The following is a 5,834-nucleotide window of genomic DNA, read 5'->3' as shown; positions in this document are numbered from 1 at the left end:
GTACGCAGACCATATTTGAAAAACAATTTTGGTACTTTAGACCAATTACATTCAAATTAATGGTACGCATACCATATTTTCTATCCTATTTGGGCCATACTAGTCACTTCATAACTTGCAAAACAGTACACATACAATATATACCATTCACCCATTCATTATCATGAATGTCCCACATAGCTGGTTAGTAAAACACGTTATGCATCACATAAATATTTGCAGCAATTAATTAAGGGCACCAATCACTACTACAAAAGTTGGAATAAGAAACGCTGAATAGAAAACTGTTAAGTTTGTTAAACGTTTTCTAGAAGTATAGAGTACGCATTTCACTTATAACAGTTGTGTGAAGAGAAGAATAGAGAACGGTTACCTTACCTAACCGTCTTATATTATTTACAATAACAAAAATAATTACTTAATTTAAAATAATCGATAAAATACAAAGCTGTGTTTACGATAACGGTTGTGTATTTTGGATTTTAGAAAAAGATATTCTAATAATAAAAAACTTATTAATAATATAATCTATATTATTAGCGGCTGCAATACTCCATCAATGAAACCCAAAAGCAAGAGAACTAATTTTTTCAATTGAAACACAAAGTAATTAGGCGGCAATCCCCAATATACTACCCAAAAGAAAAAGCAAACTCCAAAAAAAGAAAAAAAAAAAAACTAAGAGCAAACTGAAGGCGAGATTGAAACCCCACAAAAGCAAAGCATCGTCGCGCCTTAACCACCGCCTTCCCCCTATCTCCTCAATTTACTGCCGACGCCTTTCCCACCGCCTCCAGGCTTCCGATGAATGTCGTATGTCCCGTCGCTTCCGTCAATTTCGAGGTTAGTATTCTCAAATTTGTTTTTCATACTATTTATTCAACTAATAACCTAGGATTACGAATATTTTTAATTATCTAATTGTAATGTATGACTAAGGAATTCTAGACTTGTTAATTCCCAATATAAAAAAGAGTAAGGAATTCTTGATATATTAGGTAGAATTATTTTAGGTCAAATTAATTTAATTGAAGCATTGCCGCTTGATAAATGCACAGAATGAGAAACAATTAAATCGAACTACACTACATTATGTAGAATTATTTTCGATTGAATTTGCAAATAAAGGATTAATTATACTTATTTTCTTTGAATTAACAGATTTAGATCAAAAAAAATTTTAAATTCTCAGTTAGAGAAATGAAGAGGGGGTTAAATTGATGTCTTAGTGTGGGTAGATCTTAAAGAAATACACAAGAAGCCAGAAATCTTCCAGATCCTGAAAGAATCCATTCTAAATGTTTCTGACCTTACTCAATGCAGGGAATACCACCGCCGCCATAAGGTATGCGAGAGGCACTCTAAGACGTTGTTGTTATTATTGTTGCTGGGAAGGATTCGTCGTTCTGCCAGAAGTGTAGCAGGTAAAAGAATGATACTCCTTCTGTCTCAAAAGAAATGTCATTATTACCCTCTACAGGCTCTAAGCCGGCCTAATTAGGTGAAATTATGAAATTATTATCTTATAACTAAACTAATTGATATGCTATTGACCTCGTTTAAGGTATTGTGCGCCTTGTGACCTGACGTTTTCATTGAGCTGATAAGAAACCACTTTATATATTAACTTATTGGTGTTGATTGTAGAAAAGGTTGTCCATATGAAAATGTAGGTACATGGAGTAATGATTTACAGTGTTGATTGTAAAAAAGATTACCCATATGAAAATGTAGGTACATAGAGTAATGATTTTACAGTGTTGATTGTAGAAAAGTTGGTCCATATGAAAATATAGGTACATAGAGTAATGATTTTATAGTGCTGATGCATTGATTCTACTGCATAACCTGTGATTTGCTATATCTTTGGTTTGTTTTTCCTGTCATAGTATATACTGCAATCCCTTAGGTTTCGGTCCCTTGAAGAGTTTGACGAGGTTAAGAGAAGCTGCAGAAAACCGTTGGATGGACATAATTGACGTAGGAGGAACAGACAGTCTGAAGCATTTTACATGTGTAGTTTTGCTGCTGGCTTTTTGTCATCTCATACAGGTGATATAATCAATTCTCAGCTAAATTTCTTTACATATTCGCTACATATATATCATCTTAGGACTTGTTTCTTGATAATTTATAAACTTTTCAAAATGCAGCAGATGGAATGCTCCATCAGTTTTGCTGCCCACAAACTCAAACTGTAAACTGGCCTACAATGTCATAGCCTCCTAATCTGTACTTTAGAATTAATCAAGAAACAATTTATGAGCCACTTCTGAATGGGGTTGCCGTTGGTCAAACCGTAAGCAGGACACTGATGGTTTCAGCTGACGACTCGGGATTTGCTCTCTCTCTTCTGTCAAAGTATTCATCAGATATCTGTGTGGAACCTGCTATGCAACCAACACCTATGAGTTCATCAACAGGTCAAGGTCAAGGTAGTTGCACCTCCCTGCATCTAAATAATAATTTTTTCCAAATTTCATGCTCTTAGGGCTATTTTGTACCTTTTGTTTTGCATCATATTGAATAGAAAAAATACTTTCTGCCACAGTTATGCTCGTTATAACCTTGTTTTACAACCATCATTTCATATAATCTGTGATGACTGATAAGGATACTGTTATAAAATAACCAAGTATCAGATATTCAGATCAACCTAACTGAACAAAAGATATTTCGATCAGCCTTTCATATGTTTATGATCTATACTTTCTTGTGTTATTTAATGATGTTTCCTTTGAAATTACTAGGTATTGTTGTTGATGAAAAATATTTCGGTCCATTTTCTAAGCCCTGAATTTAAGGAATATGTAAGTGCATTTTGTCAAACATTAGTTAATGTTCATTGTGGTACTTTATCGCGGTGTGTATGGTCTTTGAGATATTCAATTCTGGTGTTGTCAGCCTACATTGAACATTTAGTATGACATTTGCTTGGGAGTGTCCTGCTGCTTCCAACCAACCTTTGCTTACTGTGAGTTATACGACTTTGATGTGTCTGACCTTTTGTGGTCATGTATTTTGGTTGATTAACCATGTGGCAGGTGGATGAAGATGCTACCGTTGGACTGGAAGCCTTTTCTCGAATACCACATGTTGTGCCGGTAATTGCAAATGCGGGGTTTTCCCGAGTTTAGCCTTGTGATTTAAACGTTATCTTAGCGCAGTTTCAAAGAAGAAAAGTAAACAAGAGCTTGTGTATGAAATTACAAGATACAACTGAATTTACCGTATAGTAGAAAAACATTCATTTGAGGCGTCACTTTTATATTCATTAGCGGCGTTTTAGGCGTAGCAGCAAATAGAGTGGCAGCAAATGAATGGCACTGATTTGCGGCGTTAAAAAACGCCTCAAATTAATCATTCATTTGCGACGTAATGTAGAAAAAACGCCTCAAATGAATAGTATTGTATGGCGGCGTTTCTACCCAAACGCCTCAAACTTTGGTAAAATTGCGAGAGTTTAAACGCCGCGAACAATGTGTAATTTTTTTTTAATAAATAATATATTTTTTATATATTCAAAAATCCCAAAAATATAGAACCTGTACTCACGCCACATTTATACAACGTCCAAAAGTGTCATCAACCACCAATAACTTCCAAGAAACTTTGATTTTTACATATAAGTTAACCATCATATGTTTACAAAAATAAACCACCTAAATAGTTTCAAGTCTATAATAACTATATCTTTTACACTTCATACGTTACAAAATTGCACCAAAAATATAATAAGGCAATTATATATGATTTTAATAGCATGAAACATCCACAAAAAGAGATCAATGAAGCGTTAATATTAGACACAATATTCGGTGAAGTATGATGCCCATTTGTCTCGTATTTCATCAATTTTCTCATCGGTGAAATGATCTCCACTCAGTAGATCTCCCCACCTCCCAACCAGAAGTAGTCAGGGGAAAGCTTCACAATTGCTTCATCCAATATAACCTGACAAGTGAGAACAAACTAAGACAACGTAAAGAAAACATTCCTGCATTGGCTACCCCATTCAATTTCAGATTAAAACTCATATAGTGCATTGAAGGCGGAATAAGGTAAAAGCTATACTTAGATTTGATAAAGAGGAATTATTTTTCCTTTTGCCATATTTTTTCTTTATTAGCTCAATATCTGCCAATTTCTCATCCTTCCTAAATGTTGTTAATTAAGTACTGTTAGTCTGTTATCTTATGTAGTCATGTTGATACTTGGATAGAGTCGATAGTATATGCCTGTCAAAAGATTTATAGAAGTATTTGACAAACCAACTGAACTAAACTAGAGATAGAGCTATTCCTGAGAGGTTTAGCCAATAGATGCTTATAGATGTCATTTACTGTCGGAAAACCAAAGGAATTTGTAACACTGTTATGAATTAGCAGGAATAGATAGTGGAAGCTCTTACAAACGTCAATCGAGAATTTCTGCAGTTGGGCCACCTGGTCCTGACTTTTGGTCTTGGAAACCCCTTCCTAAGGATGATTCGAATCGAAGTGATGTCAGTAAAATACAGAAAGCTCCAAAAACCAATCCACATCCGACAAATACTGTGATTGAGAAAGAGAGACTTGCAGATTGCCTCTCTATACCGTTGGAAAACACTTACTCAGAAAACAACCTTATCCAAAATCTCCCTCCGTTTCAATCATTAATGGAGGTGCACAAAGTAGAAGCTCTTAATTCCAATCAAGAAGCCACTGTAATGCGAATGTATTAGCTTCTCCCTAACAAAAAGAGTCAAATGAGCTACTTTATCATTCTGTATTGGCTTCAAAGTATGTATAACCATTACAATTTTACAAGAGAATGGAAGAAAAGGTTATACACTGCCTCTAAACATAATGGGTCTATCAAGGAATGGCAGCAACAATCTAACCTTAAAAAACAGATCATTGTCTAGTTGTCTACATTCTAGCATTGAATTTATAATAGCATGAAAGAAACTACACTTGAATTATACACCCAATTAATCAAACAATCAAGAATACCGTAATTAGATGAATTCCACAAGGGGAAAAAAATGAATTTCACAAAAGCAATTACGAAATTAGATGAATTTTAAAGACAAATAGTTCTATAATTACCACAATTTCGTCCAAATGCCAAAAGAACAATGAAAATTACACAAACCCTAGAAATTAAAACACATAATTACAAAGAAAAATAATCCAATAATTCAGAAATAATTCATGTAAATCAAAAGATGAAAGAGATATAATAACGTAATTGAATAGAAAAAACGGCAAGAAGGAGAAAGGACTCAAGGAGTAGGAGCTAAACTTACCTAGACTAAGCACGACGGTCGGAGAACTTGAAAAAATGGTGTCAGTCACCCGAAAACTTGAACCAACCGTCCAACCCCGTGAATCGACGATTTTAGATAGTTGCTCTGATTTTCACATAATTTCAGTACATCATAGACGAGTGTGAAAAGTTTTGTGATTCGCAGTCGAGATGAGTCGATCTTTACCCTTTAGTGAGACGACGGCGGTGGAGATCATTCCCAAAATCTATTAAAGAGGAGATACTTTGTGGTGAAGAAGAATGAATGAAGAAGGAAGAAGGATACAGACTCAAAAACGAGCAAGAGGAAGACAACTGAAGGATAGGAAAGGAAAGGCAAGGGTTTTACCTTATTAGTTTACGGCGTAAATATCATTAAACGCCGCTGATTAATAATTACCATGGATTAGTGGTGTTATAACGCCGCCAATTAATGTTTTGTTGTTTAATTTGAGACGTTATCAAATAAACGGCGCTAGCGCGTAGCCGCAAATCAATATTTTTCTACTAGTGGTATCAGGTTATCTATGACTCATATGAGATAT

The 5,834-nt window shown here is 34.7% G+C and overlaps 1 long non-coding RNA gene across 1 annotated transcript; it reads left to right on the top strand.

The window, feature by feature from the left end:
- Nucleotides 1–565: 565 nt before the first annotated feature.
- Nucleotides 566–3,431, top strand: LOC130465893 (uncharacterized). The gene is made up of 4 exons (XR_008925909.1): nucleotides 566–843; nucleotides 1,324–2,052; nucleotides 2,154–2,435; nucleotides 3,045–3,431. It is a non-coding gene; the product is annotated as an uncharacterized lncRNA (long non-coding RNA).
- Nucleotides 3,432–5,834: the final 2,403 nt, after the last annotated feature.

The sequence above is a fragment of the Spinacia oleracea genome, chromosome 1, assembly GCF_020520425.1.
Source record: "Spinacia oleracea cultivar Varoflay chromosome 1, BTI_SOV_V1, whole genome shotgun sequence".
NCBI classification, from domain to species: domain Eukaryota; kingdom Viridiplantae; phylum Streptophyta; class Magnoliopsida; order Caryophyllales; family Amaranthaceae; genus Spinacia; species Spinacia oleracea.
Note: the sequence above shows the minus strand (reverse complement) of the source record. Positions and strands in the feature narration are given on the sequence as shown.